At 33.1% G+C, this 12899-nt stretch overlaps 1 long non-coding RNA gene across 7 annotated transcripts; it reads left to right on the top strand.

The window, feature by feature from the left end:
- The first annotated feature begins 821 nt into the window (after positions 1 to 821).
- Positions 822 to 4221, top strand: LOC132037421 (uncharacterized). 7 transcript variants are annotated; one of them, XR_009409876.1, is made up of 4 exons: positions 822 to 2128; positions 2485 to 2533; positions 2612 to 3149; positions 3827 to 4221. It is a non-coding gene; the product is annotated as an uncharacterized LOC132037421 (long non-coding RNA). The 7 variants fall into 7 exon arrangements; XR_009409875.1 differs by having other exon boundaries at positions 2485 to 3149; XR_009409874.1 differs by having other exon boundaries at positions 822 to 1287; positions 1977 to 3149.
- Positions 4222 to 12899: the final 8678 nt, after the last annotated feature.

The raw sequence follows: 12899 nt of genomic DNA on the forward strand, positions 1-12899 counted from the left end.
GAAACGTCATTCAATTAGTTAAATTAATGATCAAAAATGAGTCCAAGAAATAAATTCAAGAAATAGACTTATTTTTAATATTATGGATCAAATATCAATTAAAAAGTAATGTCCAAATATATTAAAATATTCTTTAAATCTTTCGAGAAAGTCATTTTAGTTAATTTGCCCAACACGTGATATTCACATCAAGCATAATCTTACTACCCCAAATCAAATATATAAAGAAGAAGTACTAATAATCAAGAAATCAAAGCCATGTTGAAAAGAATACACTTAAATTGAGACTGAGGGAGAAATATTTGAGATTTTTCAGTTGCCTACGTATATGTCATCGCATTCGTCACGTGGTCTCTATTATGGAGTATTAGACTTCACGCTACATATATTCGCCATTATAAATTTTCTGCTCTCCCCAAATTTTTGGTACTCTCCTATATATGTCCAAATGCCATTTTCCAACGGCCCGCATAAATTTGTTAATATGGACCATTAGCATAATTATGAATTGCCAAAAAGTAGCAACAAAATCAATACGACAACGTGACACTGTTCAATTGAATCCACAATATCTCAAACAAAATAAATTATTATATATAAAGCTTAAACAAAATATCTCAAACAAAATAAATTAAAGAAAAGTTCAAATTTATATAAAAAGCTTAAACAAACAAAGTTATAAAAAGCCGATCAAATAAAAAGCTAAACTTGTACAGTATATCTATATATATATATATTAATATAAAGAAAACTCAATATCTATATATCTATATATTAATATAAAGTCAGGACATAGACCCATCAATTTGGCATTCCAGGAAACCTATTTATCTTTTCTCTCAAATTTCTGACCATATTTCTTATTTTCCTCAGAATTTCAGGCGCTAAAAAAACCACAGAAGAGTCGCGTCTTTTCAATTGCCTCCGTTTATTAAAAGAGGAAAGAAATGAGCAGTCACGTCTTAACTTTTCTGAATTGCCTCCGTCTCTTCTTCTTCTTCCTCCCAGCAAAGATTGATGTTATGTCTTTCGCGATTCATATCCATGGCTATCATTGTTGGAGCCAGCGTGATCAGCGGTACTACATAGGGTTGACAGATATACAAGCAGAAACGAGGCAATTCTCCGCTCCTAAACAAGGTATTCAATTCTTAACTCCCTTTTAATTCTCTGCTTTTGCCACAACTGAATCGACCTCTTTGTCCTAACGCTTTGCAAGATTCTTACTGGATATGCCCAGCGGTTGGATATAGTTGGCATCTCTTTCTCTGATCGCCGCAAAATATGGTACCTGCATCTACTCGCATTTTTTTTTTAAGTCATTAAAAAATTTCAATCCTCCTCAAAATTAACAAAAGATAGGTTTGTTCTTTTACTAGTTTTACTCTGTAAAGAACTTCTTTTAAACAGGATTTTCTTGTACTTTTGGGAAGATATTAGGATAGCAAGTAAAGAAACTAATGAACTTTTAAAGCAGATCGGAGAAGTAAGTCGAGCAAGTAAAAATGTGGTCCTTTGTCGTTACGTGGTTATATATTGCACTATGGTTTAGTTTTATGTAGGGATTATTGACCAAGAAAAAGAGAATGCTTCTTTCTTTCTGTTCTTATGCGGTCTCTTCTTTAGGGGCAGAGTTGATGGAGGAGATACCTTACTTTGACCATAAGTCTGAATAGAAAAAAAGAAGAAGATCCTTTTCAATGGAGAAACGTATGTGTTGTTTACTGCTGCCTTCAGAAGACAAAGTCTTTTACTTTCGTTCTGTTGAAATACAAATTATCTCCTAATTGAGCAACAACTTACTTTGGTTAACTTACTATAGATGGAGAATATTGTATGTTCTTATATCAAATCCTCTCTAGTTAGACCCACATTTTAATACATGTAAAAGTTTTTCTATTAGAGTACGAAAAAAAAAGAATGTGCTTCATTAAGTCATTCCACTAAACTAATCTTTATTGATTGAGCTTTTCCAGTCTCGGTTTGAAAGCCTTGACAGCTCAGATTACGTAGTTCGTTGCCATTGCTATAGGAAAGAACTCGTATTTACACGGAATCATCAACTGTAGATCTGAAAATCCCAAGATTTGTGTATCGAGATGCTTATTAAAAGAGAGTTATCATCGAGGTGTTGGTTCCAGATGACTAACCCTTATTTTGGATAAGATCCTGAATTCCCTATGACGGGCTATCTCTTTGAGTCACATTTTTCTCCCCTATACTTTGTATACATTATGTTACTGCAGTAGAAGAATCCTACATTCTGTATTGTTACCATAGTAAATGGAACAACTGCAAATATCATTAGTTTCATCTCTAAGTAGGTGAACTGTTCTGCTGCCAAACGTAGATGGTTTAGGTTGGTGATGTGTTATACATTGTTGAAATTGGATCCTTTTGGATCTGAAATCTTCAGATGGTCACTGTTTAGATTTATCTATGTTTGATTGAAAAAAACTGTAGAAGAGATATCTTCCTTTTCAGGGCCATTCGGCGATTCAATAGATGATACATTGAAGATCAAAACCTCCAGGTTAGATGATTGTATTGAATTTCTATCCTAATTTTGAGAAAATTTCTCCTCATATTGAAATTTTATTGGATTATACAGTTTGATGATTTTTTTGCCCGGGCACAACAGAACAGGCTAGCTGCACGTCAGACAGAACCGGGCAAAGCCAGGTTTTGTATCGAAGCATCCAGTGGATAATCATGAGAAGGATTAAAAAAAGCTTCTACTTATTGTAGGTGTCTCTTGGAAACAAGAAAAATAGAGATGTGATTCGCAAGGCATGGATGCCTACTGGTGTGGCTCTCTTTTCCCCTCCCCCTTTTTCCTATTATCTTTTGGTGGCCTTGTGAAGCTAAAATTTAGCAACTCCACTAAGATGCTGAAGAAATATTTCAGCTCACCTTACTGATTCAATCATTGTCTGTTGAACACATTTAGACTTTGGTTGCTATTGAATTCCCTAGCAACATCATTGGTCTTGTCTTAATCCAAAGTTTCATCAGTATTAACTGCTATCACTCTGAATTCAACTTTTGAATAACTGATTTCATTCTAAATCTCTAAGCTTATTTTGGCAAGTGCTGCTCTTAAAAAATTAGAGGAGAAAGGTATCGTAATCATTTCATGGAAGCTACAGGTAATATATCTTATGTTTAGACTTTCAGTTTAAGTGAATAAAGGTGCAAATTTTACTAATATACATTAATACTATAAAAGCCTTTTTTTTTGGTCCGTGCAGTTTTGCCAGATGTATTAGATAATTTACCCATTATAATAGTTTATGGTGGAATCATGAAGAAATTTTAAAGAGTAAAGATCGCTTTTATGTGCCAAATTATTTCGTGGTATCTCTATTTTCTTTATGATTTTGAATTGGGAAACTCTTTACTTAGCCCTAATCTATATATTTACTTAGCCCTAATCTATATATTTATATACGGCTGGTCTATAGCCTAAGTTACATGTCACTTCCAAAAAAAAAAAAAAAAACCCATTTTTTTCCCTTGTTGTTTTGTTTTGTTTTTTTTATTTTATTTTTTTTTATTTATTTGTTATTTGCTTGCTCATTGTTTGGTTCTTTTCCCCTTTCCCAGATTCTTTATTTGTTATTGTAATAGAGCTTCGCAATAAGAAGTTGTGAGAGTTAAAATAAACAATTGTATCCATTATGACTCTCAAATTCTGGTGATACCGGTGGATTATTCTTCGGTTAATTGTTATCTTTTTCCTCCCCATTAAGCTTCAAGCCACATTTCTTTGGCCTGCATATTATCAATTTTTTTAGCATTTATGAGTTTCCTTTGTAATTCTCAGACTCTGAAGTTCAAGCAAATAAACAAAGAGCTCACAGGTACATGTTGAAATGCCTATAATTTGGGAAGTCGCCGAAGAATAATGTTATTGATCGAAGATGAACAGAGGTACAAGAATTCTAGGCTGAGAAGTAAGAAGCACAGACGAAGCCAATGTGATCCCCAAGACAAAGATAGTAACTTCATTGCATAGAATATATAGTTGCACCTTATCCGACAACATCAACTTTCTTTATAGCACACATATTTTAACGGATATAGTTCAACCATTGTCCTCTGTTACTAAGTTGGCTTCAGAATCAAAGACATAAGTGTACCTTCTTTTTGGTCAACATAATTGTACTTAATTCCTGCACTTATTGATATTGTCTCTATATAACTTAATGTTTAGTGCCATATACCAGAGTCCGAAAAAATATGAGTTTGATGGGCTCGAGGCTATTTAGCATGTGATGATCCATTAAGAGATCAATGTTGGTATTAGTCTAATAATGTTTCCGTAAGTAAATTTAGTTAAGGAAGTTTCTCCCCCGTCTCTCACTCTTAGACAAATTTATGCATAACTATACCTAATGTATGGGTGCCTTGATGTTAGCAGGTGTTCTTCTGTACCAAAAACTCTATGAGGGGTATTGTGTTTAAAAGGTGGAGTGATTGTCTAGATACTAACTTCTATGAGATTCAAGGGTTTATGTTTGAAGCATATGCTATTCTTTTCCTTAAGTTGGTGGTTGTTTTATGTGGAGAGAGTACTAAGTGTGTGCACAGGGCATGGGTTGCAGAAGGCTTTTTTAATATGATCCCCAACTTGCTAACTGTTTCGCTGCTTAAGATGTATACATAAACACTATGATATAACACAATCAAAAGAATTTAGCATAAAAATCTGGTGTTTGTATTCCTTTAATAAAAGACGAAACAGCAAAAAGGTGAGAAACATATTATTTGAAAACTCTTAACAAAGTGATTGGAAAGTTGCCCGAAAAATTCTTTTATTGTCACACCAAAGCCTTTAGTGCAGTGTCCAGTGGCTGGCGAGAATTTAATCCATTGCAAAAGAGTACAATTCTCAAATTGTGTCCTCAGAGAACTTTATTTAGGCTGCTAGGTTATTACCTGTTGAGAATTTCATATACACATTGCAAAAGAGTACAAAAATTCTTCGGGCAATATTTGAAGTCTCTCAAAGTTTATTATATAAATTTAAACTAATATTGATATAGTATTTGCCACTATTGCACCCTTCTCCGCCCATGCAAGTAAATGGGGGTAAAAACGATCTCTTGAATTATATAAAAGTTGTTAAATCCCTTTAATATGATAAAAAATTATCGCACAAGAGTTTAAAAGTTGCTTTAGATCACATGTTTAAATTCTAATTATTCCATTCTAGTAGATCCTTTTTTTTTTATGACAAATTATTGACTTGTTCATATCTTTGGAATGTACAAAAAAGGCCGTGTGTATGTGGTGGATGATCTATAAAATCGTGAAATATGTGTCACTTCTTTAAGTTTTTTAATACAATTTGTATTATATGTAATATACTAGAAAAATATCAAAGTCCCTTTCAATTTTTAAAGCGGAAAAGAATTTTTCCAAGTCTCCGACTATGTCCGAGCTAAGCGTATAAAAATACACGGTATTTATGTCCCAAAAATTTATTAGTATTATTATATAAATTTAAACGAAAAATTTAAAAAAAAATTTAATTGATATAGTATACCATGTAAGTTTCATACTTTGACCAATGATTATCGTGTGTGAAGATCCGAAACGTCAATATTTTATATAGTACCCTCTACATAATAATGTAGGCTCAATACATCAAGGATACCGTTCGGATCGTCATTTTAGGGGTTGAAAAGGTGCCCGAAGTAAGTTTTGTTTGAAAAAAACGATCATCTTTGAATTATATAAAAGTTGTTAAACCCCTCGACACATTAATATGATAAAAAAATTATCGCACAAGTTTTGAGGTTTAAGTGTTTTAAAGTTGCGTGTTATTTTTTAATAGATCACATGAATTTAAATTCTAAAAAATATAATTATTCCATTCTAGTATATTTTTTTCTTGAATGGCCGAGCCGATTTTTAAAATTATCCCATTCGAGACAAATTATTGACTTGTTAATCAGATGGAAACCAATATCTTTGGAATGTACATATAAAGTTGATTAAAAAACCTTACGGTCAAACACTAAGTTTTTTCAAACAAAACGCAATCTTTCAACCCCTAAAATGTGTATGTGGTGGATGTTCTATATATAAAATCGTGATTAATCATTGTGTGGAAAAAAACACTTCTTTACAAAAAAAAAAAAGTTTACTAAAGTTTTTTCGCAAAAAAAAAAAAATAAACTTTAGAGGTAAAATTTGTATTAATGGATCACCCACGTTATACAATTAATTTTTTTTTTTTAATACTAGAAAAATATCAAAGTCCCTCCGACCCTTTGTAAATACCGTGTATTTTTATACCCACACGAGCTTACCCACACGAGCTCAGCGAAAAATCAGCGTACAATATTTATGCAAGGTTAAAATTATTTTTTATGTGTATAGATGTTGAATTCTTTGGCTTCTTCGGGTATTTACCTTTTTATACTTTGAACGCCTTTAGTGAAAATCCTTACTCCGCCACTGACCCGATGTTTACATCAGATCAATAAATATTATCATGATTAAGTGATTTAATGAACTGAATATGTACATTAATCATGTGTAAGAGATAGTTGTATATTAATCATGGTTAAGAGATAGTTGTATACTGTCTATTCAAACACCTGTCATGCATCCATTAGTTTGGTGTAAACATCGGCACCCTCCAACGATACTGTCGAGAGTGGAGAGTTATTTTTTAAATTTATAATTATGTGGTATTCACACTGTCAAAGTGTTAGTCAACAAAATAATAAAAACAAGGAGAGGGTAGATTCGAGATGCGTAAACAATTATGCCAATGGACTGAACCGACGTCTTACGTTATAGCTTACCTACTAGGGGCATTTAATTATAGGTAATGTTTTAGTTTTAAAATTGAAGGGAGGTGATTCAAGTTTTAATTATTGAGTAGAGGTGACAAAATTTGATTAGTGATTAAGGTGCTTTGAGCTTTGACACTTTGGCCCTCAGTTTTATTTTTAATACTTTGCCCTTAAGTTTTATTTTTAACACTTTGACCCTAAACTTTACTTTTAAAACTTTTCCCCAAAGTTTTATTTTTAACACTTTGATCCAACCACTATAAACCCTAAAATACCAAAATCGGGAAAAAAAAATCCTCTTCAGCGCCGTTTTCTCCATTTTTGTTCTTCCCATCTCTTCGTCTTCTCTTCTTCTTCTTCTTCTTCTTCTTCTTCTTCTTCTTCTTCTTCTTGGTTCACCATTATTGCTGCTTTCTTCTTCTTCTTCATGCCATCGCTCAAGGAAAAAAAAATCATCCGATTTTACAATTTTTTGATTGAATGTCATTGGTGCAGCACTGGCATTACTTCATAAGTGTTTTCCGGTCCATTGGTAAGTTAAACAATACTGTTAATACTGTTTTGTTCCAATTGTTCATCTGGGTACATTTGCCCTAGTTGCTAATTTTTCCAGATTCGTGGTTATAGTAGCAGTATAGTTGTTGCAACAAGTTCTAAAGCTGCTGTATAAGAGCTTCTGAACTTTTTGCATTAGCTGTTGTAGTCCTAGTTTCTGCAAGAGTTGTTGATAAATTATGAAGTTGTTGCAATAGATTTACTAATCTGTTGCAACAATTACTAAATCTGTTGCAACAATTACTAAAAATGTGAATAAATAATTTACAACAGTTGTTTTACTTTATGCAACAACTGTGAAATCTGTTGGAGAGCTCATACTCTTTCCAACAATTGAGTTACTTGTTGCAACAAGTATGATACTTACGATCAAGTACAAGAATCGTTGGACATATTTTATAGTTGTTGGATAAAAAGTAGATCGAAGTCGTCTCCAACAAATAAGTGAGCTATTGCAACTAGTAACCTACTTGTTGCAACAAGTCTGTTATTTGTTTCAACAAGTCACTTAGTTGTTGCATTTTGTTATGAAACAGATAAAAAATTGAAGCTATCTCCAATAAGTAATCAAGTAGTTGGAATAAGTTACATACTTGTTGCAACAAGTACGTTAGCTGTTCCAACAATTCATACAATTGTTCCATTTTGTTATGAAACAGAGATAGAGACTGAAGCTGTCTCCAACAAATAAGTGAGTTGTTGCAACTAGTAACCTACTTGTTGCAACAAGTCAGTTATTTGTTCCAACAAGTCACTTAGTTGTTGCATTTGGTTATGAAATGTATAAATCAAGTCAGCTCAACAAGCAATCGTGTAGTTGGAACAAGTTACATACTTGTTGCAATAAGTACGTTAGTTGTTCCAACAAGTCGATAGTCATTCCATTTTGATATGAGACAGGACAAACAAATAAGCGAGTCAGTTGCAACTAGTAACCTACTTTGCAACAAGTCAATTATTTGTTCCAACAAGTCACTTAGTTGTTACATTTTGTTATGAAACAGACAAACTGAAGCTGTCTCCGACAAGTAATCAAGTAGTTGGAACAAGCTACATACTTATTGCAACAAGTACGTTAGTTGTTCCAACAAGTCGATAGTTGTTTCATTTTTGATACGAGATGAGACAAAAAACCGAAGCCGTCTCCAACAAATAAGCGAGCTAACCTACTTGTTGCAAATTTTCGCTTATTTGCTCCAACAAGTCATTTAAAGTTGTGATTAAGTTAACTAATTTGGGTCCAAAATTACAGGAAAAATCCACTCAATTATGAACTTAATCATAAATTTAAGTGGCTCTGTCTTGGGGTGGTCAAAACGGTCACCTAGAGTAATTTCAACACTTGACATTCAAGTGTTGTAATTACTAGATGTGACAGCTTTGAACATCCAAGCTCAAAGACTGCTCAAAATTGTGATTAAGTTAACTAATTTGGGTTCCAAATTACAGAAAAAGCCACTTAATTATGAACTTAATCATATATTTAGGTGGGCTTTGGGTCATGGTCAAAGTTATCACCTAGGAATTTCTAACACTTGACATTCAAGCGTTGTAATTACTAGAGGTGACAACTTTGAACATCCAAGCTCAAAGGCCGCTCAAAATTGTGATTAAGTTAACTAATTTAGGTCTAAAATTACAGAAAAAATCACTCAATAATTAACTTAATCATAAGTTTAAGTGGCCTTTGACTTGCGCTGGTCATGACTAATTTTCTTAAAACAAAATATCTTCAGGCACCATTAATGGGGGATTCAATAATAATAGGTGTTGATTAAACCCGTCAACCGGTTCAAACCGGTAACCGGACCAGTAAAATCGGAACCGAAACCAGTTGAACCGGTTAACCGTTTATTAACTACCGGTCTGGTTTCAATTTTTTTGGAACCGTAACTGGAACCGGTTAAACCGGTCAAATTGAAACCGGACCGGTTAAATCGGTAAAACCGGTCGAATTAAATTTTTTTTTTTAAATGTAGCCGTTGGGCTGTTAATTTGAACCGTTGGCCAATGGTCCATTTACAAAAATGGTCGTTGCCAAACGGTCCCAAACCCATATTTTGGCCCCCCAACCCCCCCCAAACTTTTTTTTAACACTTTAACCCATCCCCCACCCCTATATAAACCCTCTCCATTTTCATTTTAATCCACACCAATTCACTTTTCTCTTCTCTCTCAATCTCTCAATTATAGTTACTTTGCAATAATTAGCCACTTTAAATTTCTCTTAATTAAATATTATAAAGTCTTATTATAGTTTTAATTATTAATTTTGCAATTATAATATTGTTGGTGGAGTTGGTGATTTTGCAACAATCCGAAGTAGCTTTGGTGGATTTGCAATTCTAACCGCCTTCACTTTGTTGAAAATTAGTCCGGCAATTTGATACTTTCGTTCCAACTCTATCTTTATTTTTCGCAATTTAATTTACGCAATTTAATTTGTTGCAATTTATTTTCTTGTGATTTATTTGAGTGTGATTTAAATTAAGTCTATTTAATAATGGTGAAGAGATTTAGACGTAGCGTAGTAGTGATATTGTTAGGGGTGGGTTTAATGAGGAAACATTTGTGAAAGAAACACCTAATTTAGGTATTGATGTTGGTGGAAATAATCCACTTTTAGGTCATGCGAGGCAATGCAACAACATTATACCGACACTTTTAATGAAATTGATGATGATCATTGATGAAACACAAGCCCCGAAATCTCCTATGGGATTTTCCCGCACAATCACATACACAAGATAAACCGCCTAGAACTCGTAAGCCAACCGCTAAAATTTAGAATTTTATGACTAAGGATAAGGAAAGCCAAACAGCTAAACGTAATATATGTAAACAAGTATTTGCTTTTAGGCAAGGAACTAGTAAGGATGGTGGAACGAGTATACTAAATGGTCATATGAGAAAGAACCATATGGATGTTTGGGGAGAGCAAACGGGTTCAAATGTAGGGGTATTCAAATGACGATAGACCCACGAACCGGTAAAATTTTTAAGTATGACAAGAAAAAAGAGCATGTAGAAATAGCTAAAATGGTAGCTTATGATTGTTTACCATTTTCCTTTCCTTCGGGTTTGGGGTTTGTTACTTACATTCAACGTTGTTATAATCCGTTATTTGAGGGTATTCCTAGAAGTACTTGTAGTAGTGATGTTATAGATTTGTATAAAAAATATAGATTTTATTTGCGCCATGTATTTAATTCTTTAAATTGTAATGTTTCTCTTACCGCCGATTTGGGTCTTAGTCTTAACAAGTTAGATTTTTTTTTATATGTCATTGGGTTGATGTCATTGGGTTATGCAAAAAAGAATTATATCTTTTTTATATGATGAAGGGAAAGGTCGTCACGATGGAAAATTTTTAGCGGATTTAATGTCTACTATTATGAGATTTTTTAACATTTATAGAAAAACACTTTGTATTGCTTTAAATAATGCTTCTAATAATACAAAGGCGATTGGTCTTTTAAAAAGAGAATTAAACCCTCCGCTAAAAAATATTTTTCATGTGAGATGTAGTTGTCACATTTTAAACTTAATTGTTAAAGATGGTCTTGTGTGTTTTGACGATTCTATTCAAAAAGTTAGAGAGGCGGTTGCGTTTATTTTTTGTAATGCTAATAGGGGAAGACTTAGAGATTTTAAGAATTGTTGTGTGGAAAATAACCTTAGACCTAGAAAAATTCAAGAAGAAATTGAGACTAGGTGGAACTACACTTACATTATGCTACAACAAGCATATGAGTATAGGATTTCTATACAACAAGTTCACAACAAATATAATATTAATAGTGATGATTGGTTAAGTTTTACGCATTGGGAAGATGTTAAGGAATGTGTTGAACTCTTAGAATTTTTTTTTTTAATGCAACTCTTGCTTTTTCTAAACAATTCTATCCCACGGTAATCGAAATTTTAGCCTACTTAGAGGAAATAGCTAGAGCTTTACAAGAGTATAAATATAAACCCGGTTATCAAGCGGCTATTTTTGATATGACAACAAAATTTAAGAAGTATTTTTTTCCATCCCAACTTTATTTATATTGGGTTCTCTTTTAAATCCTTGTTTAAAAGTGTCTTATACTAAAGCATTGGTTAATCAAATTTATACATTTTTAGAAATTGAAGAGGGAGTTCAACCATCTTTAGCTGAAGCCGAACTCGCTATTGATGCCGAGTTTGGAAAAGTTTTTAGTCATTATTCTAATTTGGAAGAACATGCTACACCCGTTGCTCCATGCCCTACTACTTCTCAAAGTAGCAAAAAGGGCTTGTCGGTTTGTCGCATTTAAAAGTTTTACATTCACATCCAACTCCTTCTTGTAATGCAAACTTTGATGAATATCACTTTTATTTGATGCAGCCAAATGTGGATATCAAGGAACTAGATGATTTGGACGTCTTAGCATAGTGGAAGAAATACAAGGTAAGTCATCTGATACTCTCAAGAATGGCTCGAGATATCCTTGCGGTTCAAGTATTAACCGTGGCTTCGGAGAGTGCATTTAGCCAAGGAAGACTACAATCATATGATCATTAGTAATTTATTGCAACTTCTTCCACAACTATATAATCTATTGCAACAGATTAGTAACTTCTTTAAATAGATTAGTTACTTGTTGGAACGGATTAGTAACTTATTGAAACAGATTAGTAATTTGTTGCAACTTCTTCCACAACTGTAAGATCTGTTGCAACATATTAGGAACTTATTTAAACAGATTAGTTACTTGTTGGAATGGATTAGTAACTTGTTGAAACCGATTAGTAATTTGTTGCAACTTCTTCCACAGCTGTAAGATCTGTTGCAACAGATTAGTAACTTGTTTAAACAGATTATTTACTTGTTTAAACAGATTATTTACTTGTTGAAACAGATTAGTAACTTGTAGAAACATATTAGTAATTTGTTGCAACTTCTTCTACAACTGTATGATTCGTCGTAAATGCATTAGTAACTTGTTTAAACAGATTAGTTACTTGTTAGAACACTTGTTGAAATATATTAGTAATTTGTTGCGACTTCTTCCACAACTGTATTATCTAATGCAACAGATTAGTAACTTATTTAAACAAATTAGTTACTTGTTGGAATGGATTAGTAACTTGTTGAAACAGATTAGTAATTTGTTGCAATTTCTCCAACAACTGTATGATCTGTTGCAATCATTTAGGCAACTTGTCTAAACAGATTAGTAGATTAGTAATTTTTTGTAACTTTTTCAACAACTGTACTATCTGTTGCATTTGTTGCAACAACATTCATAAATAATAACAAGGACAAAAAAAAATTATTCAAGTGGTAATTTGTTAAACAACAGCAAATTCCGGGGCTCCAAAACTTTATCTATCACACCCACTGCCCACCGCCACTGCATCCTTGCCACTGAGTTGTTCCACAATAGAGTCTCGGGCTTCATCATGTTAGTGCCGGTAAGCAAGTGCTCAATAAAAACAAGTGAACACGATCCGCATGCCATTGCAGTTTCATTGCGGGAGAGATTCTCCTTCAAAGACAAATTC

Source organism: Lycium ferocissimum, chromosome 11 (genome assembly GCF_029784015.1).
Source record: "Lycium ferocissimum isolate CSIRO_LF1 chromosome 11, AGI_CSIRO_Lferr_CH_V1, whole genome shotgun sequence".
Lineage (NCBI taxonomy): Eukaryota > Viridiplantae > Streptophyta > Magnoliopsida > Solanales > Solanaceae > Lycium > Lycium ferocissimum.